The sequence below is a fragment of the Lutra lutra genome, chromosome 4, assembly GCF_902655055.1.
Source record: "Lutra lutra chromosome 4, mLutLut1.2, whole genome shotgun sequence".
In the NCBI taxonomy this organism is placed as follows: Eukaryota; Metazoa; Chordata; class Mammalia; order Carnivora; family Mustelidae; genus Lutra; species Lutra lutra.
The window spans coordinates 64,227,001-64,239,261 of record NC_062281.1 but is presented as its reverse complement, the minus strand read 5'-3'; the positions used below and the strand labels follow the sequence as shown (position 1 = coordinate 64,239,261).

The window sequence follows — 12,261 nt, the reverse complement described above, 5'->3', positions numbered from 1 at the left end:
GAAAGGAAAAGGAAAGGTCTGTATTAGTTTTGGGCTCAAGGGGAATGCCACAAAAACAGAAGGAGATACAACTTTGTAACAAAAAATTGGGTTATGGGGGGTTGAAGTGTCAGTAAGAAGGTAGACTGCAACACTGAGTAAAAAAAATCAAAAAAGTGTTTTAGAAAGTATAAAATTACCCCATTTTGGGGGGGGATTTTAAGCTCACCCTATTATGCTTGATGCCCCCAAGAAATGTCAATATCTGGGCTTACTAGGCTCTGAGCTTTCATCTTGCATCCCTGCTGTTGAGCGGATTGTTTTTCCATTAACTTTTCAACAGGAAGGCCATGTCTAGGGCAGCCTTGCCAATAGCCATGCATACCCTTAAAAAGACTAATTTGTACTTCCTCTGAGCCTTCAGCAATTAGGAGAGACTAGGAAAAAAGATCTGAGGGCTAGTAGAATACTTATTGAGGAAGAACACTTATTCACAAAGAATATTTAGTCATAAAGAAGCAGCTCTTCCTTACCAGACTTTTCCATTCATTGCCCACGAATTAGGGGATGCACTTGGAGACTGGAGAAAAGGAGGTCATTTCTAAGACATTTCTAAGCAAATCCCATTGCTTAGCCTACAACCATCTCCTCCTTCCGTGTGATGGGCAAGTTCTTCCCCTGTGCTTGAACCGGGCATCATTGGAAGGTTGGGGGGTAGGTAGCATTTGTAAATTTTTTAAAGATGACAACTGGAAGAATTTTAACAGAATGAGTAGAAAACAATCTGATTAGCAGACAGGAAGCTGTGACTTTTTAAATCTCTGAGGTCTGATTACTTGATAACCTTAGTTTTCTTACACCTTTCACCCTTTCTGCACTCGGTACTTAATCCCCATGTCAAAGCCTCCACTGGATTTCCTGCATTTCAGAGAACCTTCCCCACCTGAACACTTCAGAGCAAATACCATTTATTATGAAAGGGGCTTAGCCCTGGACTTCATGACTCGTCTCACAAAGTCATATAATATTTCTTTCTGGTAGGCAAACTGTATCAACATATTTTAAAACAGATTCAAGAAGCTATTTCCACTTGTAAATAGAAAGAAGTCTCTCGCTCATCAGAAAGATAATATTTGGTTATAAGCTGAATTCTATCCGGCTTCTGATGGTTCACTTCAAAATTCCCCACACTTCAGAAATTATTTTGGGCTTTTGAAATCATGAAAAAGGTTTCTATTTTTACCAAAATGTTTCCGCCAAAAAGAAAAAAAAAGAAGAAGAAAAAAGAAAAGTTCCAAAAAGGAACGGTTACTATATCTGTTCTACAAAATAATCACCATATATATATTTTAGAAGATGGCCTGGCATCATGGGAAAGTTTATTATTTAAAGAAGAAGCGAGATCTATTTGGGAGAATTCCCATTAGTACAATAGAAAGTATGAAGAATATACTGAGCTTCCATATATGGTGTGGGCCATTCCGCATGTAGGTTACTCAAGCCATTTAAAGTCTTGGCTCCATAAGCGAGTGCTACACTCTGCAGAGTCTTTCTGGGTTTGCTGACATAATGATTTACTCCTGGCTGGGTGAGCTGCCTGAGCCACTGTGCTCTCCTGCACAGTGTTTGAAGAGTGGGACAGGGTGCAGCTGTGCGGGCCCCCAGACACCTGAGTCCAGAAGATTGCTGAATTGTGCTCCGTTTCTGTGCTGTTCGGAAAGCTGGACACTCCCCAACTCTCTCTTGGGTTTGGCTTCCTGTTCACATGTTTTCTGGTCTCATGTCATTGTGCATGAAGTAATAGTCCCCCATGCGAGCACCATGCACAATGGCAAGATTTGTGTGGTTCAGTGCAAGTTTTCTAATGAGGACATTTTGGACCTTCCAACAACTCCTTAGGGAAGGCAGTTTGGAACTGTTCTTACTTTCCAAGGCAGAAAGCAAGCACAGACAGAATGCACTTCTGCAACAAGACCAAGAGTCACTTTTAGGAGAAATTAAAGGGCAACTGCTCAAGAAAACTACGCACTTACCCTACACATCTCTCTCCATGTGTATGTGTATACAGTGTAGAAAAATGCCTCAAACTCACAGTTTGAAAACATCAGTTACTGTTTCAGCATTTCACTATGAATGGTGCTAGTGTTTTCCACTGAGGACTGTTATTTTAATGACATTTCTCTGCAGCAAAATCGGATGAGTTTATGAAGTTTGAGAGCCAGGAAATGCAGCTCAGTTTCTGAACAACTGAAAGCCATGAGAGTCAAGTTCAATCACCTACTAGCTTTATAGCATGGATTCGTAAGTGCTAAGTACAGAAGCACTCATACAAGAGAAGCCAAACCAAACTTTTAAAGTACGGCTGTTAAACTATCAAACTCAGCTTCCCAGTATATTATCAGCAGGTGAAATTCTGGCGCATAGCCGCATTTATTTGTGGGATGTTAATGTCAAATTAATAGGCATAATTGCCAATGTTTTATAGAATTTTAGAGCAGAAAGGGATTTTGGATGTCTCCCAATCTTATCTGTGTATTTTACAAACAGAGAAACTAAGATTCATGTGAGCGCTTGCTTTCTTGCTCTCTCTTTCTCTCCCCCCACCCCCAACACGTGTTTGCACAAGACACATCTGAGTCTTGGGCTGAGTCGTTGCTTACAGAAAATATCGTAAATCTGGCTTAAGAAAAAGAAAGGGCAAGATGACCCAGAGCCAGACCAGTGTGTGGCCCAGCTTCAGCGCCGTGTGGACCCAGTTTATCCTTGATTCAGGAACCATTTAAGGTCTTAGATTAGGTGTTTTTGACCAAAACTTGAATAAACTCCAAAACAAATCCGGATCAAGAGGACTCAGATCAGGACGATGAAGGGATCCTCCATCAGTGCATCGTACTTATCGGCGACCACAGTGTGATTAGAGTGTGAGACGGAGACGAAGCCCCAGGTATAACCCTCATGCTTTAGCAATCCTAAAACCTGGTTGAGAGATGAGCCCTTCACCCATGTAGGCAGCAGTGACAACAGAGTGGACGGTATAACTGCTACATTGCATGGCATGGATTTTTAAGTGATGGAGTGCTGGTGAGAGAAATGAGAATGGACATTGTTAGGAAATGTCAGGATTTCAGCCCATCCCAGAGGGGTGCTTAGAATTTGAATAGGTGGAGGGAATAAGGGCGGATTTTTCTAGATAAAGAACAGCAGAAATGAAAGTGTAAAGAAAGTCTTACAGGGGGTGGTGGGGAAGGGGGGGAACCCTGGGGAAGCCAGGCTGGTGGGTACTCTCCTATGCATTTCCCAACCTTATCAATGGACCCTGGAGCCCCCAGTCTCTCCTTATATTACTATCTGCTAAAAGGTTAATGAAATACGTACCCTGAAAAACATGTGTTAATTATTTGAATTATATTTGTATAACTATACATCTGCAATAGTAACATTGTATTTATAGCTTTGAAAATCCAAGAGAAATTGTTGATTAAATATGAACAAAACCATAAACCAATAATACTCTCTTTAATGTTAATTTTCTTTGCCAGATGATGCCGTTTTGCTGAAACTAAAGAATGAATATTTTAACCGTGTTCATTCATGAAATTGTAAAAAAAAATAGAGACATTTTAATAAAAAGTTTCTATTGCACATTTATACTATGCCTATTTATAATGAATTGTTCAAAGAGGGGCACCTGAAGGAGGACAGGATCCAGGCAGAACCTCTGTTGGGGTCCAGGTTATGGAGCAGAGAGCCGTGCTGGCTAAGCCGTCCTATCACCTTGCTGTAATCTGGCCAATACGAGTCTATCAAGCACTGCCGGAAGCATTTCCCTCTTATGGGTACATACTTAGCCAGGGATTCGGGCTGCCGACGTTCTCCTTCTAATAGCCTACAGCAACTAAATTGTTACATTATTCTCCCACACATTAACATTTTAATGATGACAAATCAGAGCCCTCATTTATAAAATTTATGAAAACTCTGCTCTCATTCCATGAAAATACCTTTTGATTGCAAATTACCACTGCAAGGGCAGTGCTATCTTTGTTATAAGCTAAGAAAAATAAATAAATAAATAAAAACCCAAGGAATAACGATGGCCAGTGTTTATTGTGTGCTTTCCATGGGCCACAAATTTTGGGCCTTCTAAATTTTTTACATGGATGTTAGTGTGTCATCTTCACATCAACCCTATGATCTTCAGTCCCCATTTTTCAGAGAACTCTGAGCCATAGAGAAATTCAGTAATTCGCTCAAGTTCACTAGGAAAGTGAATGCTGTAGCCTGGAATTCAGGCATCAAATTCCAGGGTCTGCTACCCCCAGCAGGATATTCAGAATGATCGCAAAAAGGGCGTTCTTTGGCCTTAGGCTATGCCAACATGACCACAGCCAGAAACTTAGAGCTTCATGCTCCCGTGTAAACATTCACTTCAGGAGATCACAAGGTGTCCTGCGTCGTTGTAACAAACACATTTCCCTGTCCTCCAGGAACATGTTTAAAAAGTGGACATCTGTGTGATGCTTATAGTAATTTGTAATATTATCAGAGACATGGGAACAAAGAATGGAAAAGTTGTCTGAGAGCTAAGCACCTCCCAGGATGGGAGGCACAGGGGAGCAGCCAAAAGGAACCGGGTTGGGCGTGCCCGATGACAGAGGGTGGCATAGATGGGTGGAGGAGCTGAACCTCTGTCAGGAATGGAAAGAGACATGATAAGGGTGGTGTGGGAGGAAGGGTCCTGCAGTGACAGGCCAGCCCCACGGAAGCCTGGCTCTGGCAGTCTTGCTATAAGAACGAAGCTTCCAGAACAGAGAAAAAGGACTTGGTGCTGCCCACGTTTAGCCTGAATCTGCAGGGCCAGTTCAGATCTGGAAAACATTCCAGGTCTGTTGTATCAAGGGAAATAATCTATACCTACTACCTCTGAGATTCCCCTCCGTGCGTACGAATAGACAATCGTTTTCACTAGTGAAGAGGTAAGGAAGCTCCAAATGCAATGTTCTAATATTTACATGGGCAAGAGAAGCACTTTTTAAAGGTCAAGGAAATTTGGGGTGTTAAAGTGTGTTATTGTTTTAAAAAGTGTGTTATTCTTTTATACTTCTGATAGCTTATATTTCCTTAAAAGATATATATATATGTATATATATACATATATATATATATATATAGCTTCTATTTCCTCTTCTATACTATATACCATATGATATATACATGTTAAAATGTGCTATTTGTGGCAGCAAGATTGCATCATCAGATGCTGCATTAATCTGGGTGTTTCCTCTTATTCGAAGTATCTAAGTTGATTTTAGTTATTTATATTTTTCAACTGCCATAAATGCAGAATAGAAACAAACTCAACCACTTGTAAAAGCTTACTTTGAGGCTCATCAAATAATAGCTTAGAGCAGGTTTAGGAGATTTTATGAATCAGCACGTTCTCCTTCCAAACTGGTCTCATAACCTGAAATTCTATGTCACTCCGCTTTTAAACTTGGAATGCTTAGTAAACTTTTAAAAAATTCTTTATTAGTTTTAGGAAATCCAGTCAAAGAATAATATGAAATGAATCTAGGGGAAAGTCTTTCCCTTGATGAAGAGAGAGATGAATGGAGCCTCCTACAAGAGCCCTGAATTACCCACCGTATTTCAAAGTCTCTCGCAAGTGATTGTAAGAAAAGCAGTGTGGATATAATTTAGAGACTATTATTCCTAATGATGTTCCCCTTTGAAGTTTGTGAAAGGGCGCCATCTGAGAGATGAGAGAAGCCACTGGTAAAATGCAACTGAGGGCACATTTGCTCTCCTCCATTGTAGGTGCTGACGGCCACCCACCACCCTCTGAAGAAGGCGATATTGGCGGATGACATGCAGGTTCTCCAAGACAGAATAATTGCAGAAAATCTTCAAAGGTACTCGTATCAAACATTTAGCTCTTGCTTAATTAAACCAAGGTGCTAATTAAACCCCATGAGCACCCCATGTCATTTGAAGAGAGACTGTTCCATGGATGGGGAATTGTAAGAAACTGAGAACGGCACCTTCCTGTAGCCTTTTCATCCTTCCTGGCTGAGAGAGCTAAAAGGAGCCTTAACTGTGGTAAAGCCGTTGCATGAAATTAGTCTTCAGGAATGGCAAAAGGAACACCTGAGTAATGAGTATCTAAAGAATCAGGGGTGCCCAGCTGGCTCTGTGGGTGGAGCCTGTGACTCTTGATTGTGGGGTTGTGGGTTTGAGCCCCACATTGGATGTAAAGATTACAAGAAGGAAGGAAGGAAGGAAGGAAGACAGACAAAGAATCAGGACTTTATTAACATGTTATGAGCTGTTCGGGAAGCTTAGGGGAATTAGAGCCACAGTGAATGGCAGGCCAACTCCACCCAGCCCATCCACAGTCTCTGGCAAAAACTACAGATGTTACCAGTCCTGTTCATAGCTTTGCCTTCACAGTTTCTTGCCTTGGCTAAGTAAATATTAGTGCCAGGGTGTTGTGGCGCCAGAAAGAGTTACAGAGACCCACCTAAGCAATACGACCTTAGTTGCAAAAACATTCTTAGGGGTGTTGATTCGCCCCTAAGTTTAGTTGTAAACGTAGGGGAGTTTATTGCCCCATGTGTCTCTTCCCAAAGGTCAACACTGAAATTTGTTCCCTTCTACCCCAACCAAATGAATGCAATGGAAACTATTGAATTCCTGTTGGTTTCAAATTGCAGCTCTTCAAAATCATTACCTTTCGCTTGCTTTTCATTCTAAGCCTTGTGTTGGCCCAGGTTGTCTTGGAAAGAGTCCTCTAATCACCAAAAAGTTTATGAACCTCACACAAACAAAAAAAATACGAAGTCTTCAACAGGTCTGGCCTGAATTTCAGGTTTGTGTTTTGAGGATTGATTTATTCGGCTTCTCTTTCTAATACTTAATGGGATTGAGCATTTTGTGTCCACACCACAAATGGCAAGTTTAGCAGGGAAATATTTGGAAGTGTACAGAAGTCTGGGATTAGTTCCTTGACAGAAAATCGTGAGTGTTGCCAATTTTTTTTCTGTAATTCTCAGTGCTTTGTGTGCAGATGATCTGGGGTCTCACCAGGAATGTATTAGAAGCTGGTTATCCACAAGATAAATCAAAAATAAGAGAAAACAAGTGTAAGTTTAGGTCTCCTTCCTTCAGAACTCCAAACAGGAGAGAAAATATTCTAAAACAGAAACTAAAAAAGGTATCTGTTTAGAAATGAGATAAACAGAATTGTGACTTCTTGAGAATTCTTCATCTTCTTGAGTCAGTTCTCAATTTAATGGGTAATTTTACTTTAAGCATTATATCCTTTTCATTTTTCAGCATATTCTTATTATGTGAAGACAGAAATGTGTTTGATATTGGTTCAAGTTAGAATCACCTGCTCACATGTAACACACAAAACACTTACTTCTTAAAAATCTGTAGGCCCCCTCCGAGAGATGTCTCCAGTCTGCTTTTTCTGTCTTTGGACTGGAAAATTGAGATTCAAAGTCCCACCAAGTGCCAGCTTCAAACTCTCCACCCTTCCTCATCCATCATTTGAGCTGGATTAGATAGGCAGCTGAGTCACTTTTCACCACCACATCTGTGTTCACAGATCCACAGTCCTCCCATCTGGTAAATTTTGTAGAGGGAAATGAATCCTTTCTCTGTGTGCTCAGACAGTCAGGTTTATAAAATAAGGACTATGTTAATGAGCCTTAGAGCTTCAAAATGCTGCCTTGTGCAATTTTGATTGCCTCTCTGCTCCTGTCATCTGAATATAAAGCTCATTCATTTAATATTTTTCCAGCTTTAAAAACTGCTTGCTTGCCATTCACTGAACTTGGCATCACCTCCAAAATACATAACAAGAGAAATAGAACCAGGAGATGTTATAAGCACAACTCAGAAGCTGCCTAAGCATCTCCTGACTGTCCGATCGCCAGAAGATTCTCTCTCGGTCCAAGGAAAGATAGATGGTGTGCACATACAATAAGACAACAAAAGGACAATTAAATTTCACAGCTTGGGGGAGATCGTGAGGGTTCTTGTCAAAAATGTTCACACCTGGGGAACAGACTGTTATTTTTTGTAGAGCCTGGTTTTCAGCTTGAAATACACCTGCCAAAATCTGAATGGCCACTATTGTACGTTCTGGACTCAAAAACTGCACTGTCAGACAAGGTTTGGGGCACACAGATGGGATAAGTTAGAACAGCAGCTATGTTGTTTGTAAGGAAATTAAGACCTTTCCTAGCCCTCTTGATGCCTACACAGGATGGGAAATTTTATCATAAGCATGTCTTGGCTGTGCCTCCCTGGCACTTGATTATTTTTTTATATTACCAATAATTTAAGTGATACTCAATACCTTAATTTACATTTAAGAGGTTTTTTTTTTAATTGTCCATGGACTGTAATAGTAAACTACATCTTTTCAAGGGACCACCTCCAGACTTAGACACTGAAAACTGCTCAAATGATCTTTGTCTGGGTATCCACCAAGCATTTAAACTTGCTGTGGAATATAAAGAGCTGAATTTGGGGGTGCTAAGAAGCTAACTCTTTCCCTTGTGATCATTCTTGCCCTTAACATTTCTCATTGCACATCCTAGTGTCAGTTAAAATAATGCATGTGCTGTAAAACAATGTAATAGCGATCCAATATGATTTTTGTGTATGTGTGGCAAAGCACACACACACTTAACTCCAGCCCCTTAAGTTTTTTGTATATGAATATATGCCCTGAGGAATCATAGAAAATTGCCACTATTTGAGTATTCTTGACTTACAAAATTAGCAGTTTCATAAGGTACCACTTAATATCTTCTGTAATTGGAAACTCGGAGAATATACAATTTTATTCTGATTCTTTTCACTATTGTATCGAAACGATCTACATTTCCTGCAGTGTCTTCATAGTTCATTAGTTTGAATTGGGGCATCATTCTCTATTACACGGATGTGGGGCTAACGTCTTCTCCTGCATCGTCCTTTCATCCCTCCGAAACTAAATACTTTCCCCTGTGAGTCATCATGCAAATCTAAGTGATAAAGCAAGAGCTAGTGTGCGCGTGGGTACCAACGTGCACACAGGCATACCCGCCGTTAAATGGAGCTGTTTAGACAGTAGCTCCTCGACACCAACAAATTTGTGCTGAAAGAAAACATCAACTTTAAGAGGGTGAGAAACACTGCACCCATCAGCCTGTGCCACCTTTCGCTAGCTTTTCTCTATTTCCATCTGACTCAGTGAGACCTGTCCCAGCAGATGGTCCTCTCAGTACGCTCTGGCTGCCAAGAGAATAGAGCTTTGTCTGATATGGCCAGGAAACAAACTCCGGGGATATTAACCAACCAGAGGAAAACTCTTTGCTCTTGCCATAATGATACATTCAGGCAGGAAGTTAAGAGGAAAATAGCTTCTCCCCTGGGGATGAGGAGTGCAGAGGGGGAGGGAGAGGAGCAGTTTAATTATGATGAGGGTGGGGGCGGGGAGATGGGGACAGTCACAAGTGGAGATAAAAAAAAAAAAGAATGGGATGATGTCATTCTTTACTGGGACAGTCACTGAAATGAAATCAGGTCACACACAATGGTCTTGTTCTGTGCCTGCAACCATAAGTGTTACAAGAGATTACTTTGTGGCGATGCTTGTTAGGAAGTGTCTAAGGGCCCTGCTCACATTAAGACATCTTCAGGATGGATGAGAAAGGTAGAATCATTCCATCCAGTGCCAAAATGACCCGCACAGATTACACAACATTTGTTTTAAGATCACTTAGCCACAGTTTAGGAGAGAAGAAGTCTGGATTCTTATAACAGTGAATTTTAAGAAGCAGAATGCAACTCTACAGCTTGGTTTCAGACCAGATGTTTTAAACTGATGCCCTTTCTCATAGGATAATTTTGAATGGCATTTTAAAGTTAAGGCGGAATATATTTCTCAGTAAAAAAATTGCATTTTCTGAAAAGAAATACTGCCTTGTTCTATGTTAGGGCATTTTTAGGCCTGATTAACTCTGCTTACATAGGAAGTATTTCATTTGTGTCGATGTTGAATCCCTAGAGCCACTGGTGGCAGATATATTCAAATTTAGATTCTTTCTCTCAGTGATGTCCTAATTTGACCTCATTCATCTCTTCAGGTTCACAAGAGGGCATCACAATTACCAGTGAAGGTTAGATTTTTTTAAGAAGTCATCCCTGGAATAATTAGGTGATAGGGTCAAATCCTGATATTAAGATTCTGTTGTAATTGTATTATAGGGCTTAAAACAAATAAGTCATTGACTAAGGCTTTTTTTTTTTTTTTAGGACATTTTTGCTGTGCAGGTATTTACAATAATAGAACTAGAACACTGTAGGCTTTTTACATTCATATCTGCAGGGCACAGAATTTACAAAATTTAGTGTTCAATGTTGGTAAACCACTGGTCTTGAGGTGCATGTGTATTTTCAGGGACAAAGTCCTTCTCTCTTTTGTAGACTTTACAAAAGTGTACAAGCAAAATTAGATTGCAGTAAGAATTCATATTTGCTTTTTGATTTTACTTTCAAATTACTAGGGAATCTTGCGTGGTCATCACGGGTATAGGGGACATGGAGATATATATATCTATAAATATATGACAAATGTCCTTGAAAGTTGCTGCGGACTGTGGCTAGTACAGGGCAAAGAGGCACGTTTTGAAGGAATCCTTTTGCGGGGGCAGATTCTAACACAAATTTCAGTGGTTTCTGCTGCCTTTATTTTTAAATGAAAGGTGATGAGGCTACAGGAGCTTTGAGAGAGGATAATTATTTAAAAATAAAAAGTAACCAAAATATTTCCAAACAAGTGATCAGCATCATGAGAAACCCTCAGGTTCTCAAGACAGTGTTTAATTTTCTTTTCCGTTTATTTTCTAGCAGGCTTTAAAGAGATCTAAGTCCATTAACCAGAGCCATTTGATAATAGCATGTAAAAGGCAGGTGTTACTTTAAGCAAATCCATTCTTAACAAAGCAGGTAAATCAAGCATGGCTTCTTACAATGGGATTCACCATAAAATTAATTTAAAAATTACTTACTTTTATAGTTTTACCAAAAAAAATGATACGTTCTCTGTGTTGAAATGTATTTATGTAGTACATAAAGTAAGAATGCCCCAGCAGATTAAATCTATTCTCTAATATTCAAAGGAGCCAGGACGCCTGGGTGGCTCAGTTGGTTAAGCATCTGCCTTCAGCTCAGATCAGAATCGAGTCCTGCATCAGGTTCCTTGCTCAGCGGGGAGCCTGCTTCTCCTTCTGCCTGCTGCTCCCTCCGCTTGTGCTCTCTCTCTCTCTCTCTTTATCTCTGACAAATAAATAACTAAAATCTTTAAAACAAATATTCATGGGAGGGCTAGCCAGATTAGCCAGACATGATGTTGCTCAGTAATGCACAGTGGCCACAGGGGAGGGACTAGCAACCATTCAGAGCTATCAGTTTCCCGTGCTGTAAGGGATGTCGATATACTGAGTATCTCTGATGATGATAAGTTTGCCAGAATATTGCTAGTCACAAAATTCTGCTGTTCAAAGAACATTGCGCTAAGAGTTGGTGCCAACTTTAGGCATTTTGTCGACTGTGTAACTTTCTACAAAATGAGAATATACTTGTCCCACTTCTGTCACTAGGCTGTTGTAAACATAAGATAAAGACTGGGAAAGTCTGGGGAGCAGCAGACGTATGGAACCCTTCAAGCCCAATCCCGTGCTCCTGCTGTAATATTAAAAGGCTAAGGTATGGCACGGCAATCATCAATTCCCGTTATACTGTTCTATTCCCAGCACCTTTCTTCTCTCTCATTATTCTTTTAGTTCTATGTCTCTGCCAGTAAACTAATCCCAATGTGTATTTTTGATGGTTGGCAATAATTCAAAAATGCTCGGCGAAGAAGGAAGGCTATAGAATCACTTGGATTCTAACTATGCATTCAGTGCACTTTTCAGAAAAGCTTCTGAATGAAATATCTTTAATGGTGGAGGCATTAAAAATAGGAGTGGAATAAAGCAGCTTGTATTACACACACTTATAGTTGTTGGAATTCAACTAGGGATTGACTCCCGATAATCTTTACGATTAGGGGGGAAAAAGATGTGTAAGATTAACTTCCCGGGGATGGATGCTAGTGCTTTTCATATCTTGCTGATTGGCTCCCATCGAGCACTAAAGTGGATCGAGAAATTGCCATCATCTGCATTCCCTCAGAGAGAGGCCAGAGACAAAAGTGACATCCCTCTGCTCTCTGTCATAAGA

The 12,261-nt window shown here is 40.3% G+C and overlaps 1 protein-coding gene across 1 annotated transcript in view; it reads left to right on the top strand.

Annotated features, from left to right (window-relative positions):
* SULF1 (sulfatase 1) overlaps positions 1-12,261 on the top strand; it is a 173,390-nt gene that overhangs the window by 28,004 nt on the left and 133,125 nt on the right. The window contains exon 2 of the mRNA XM_047725787.1: positions 5,797-5,891. The gene's annotated coding sequence lies outside the window, so the exon portion shown is untranslated. The remainder of the gene's footprint in view (positions 1-5,796; positions 5,892-12,261) is intronic.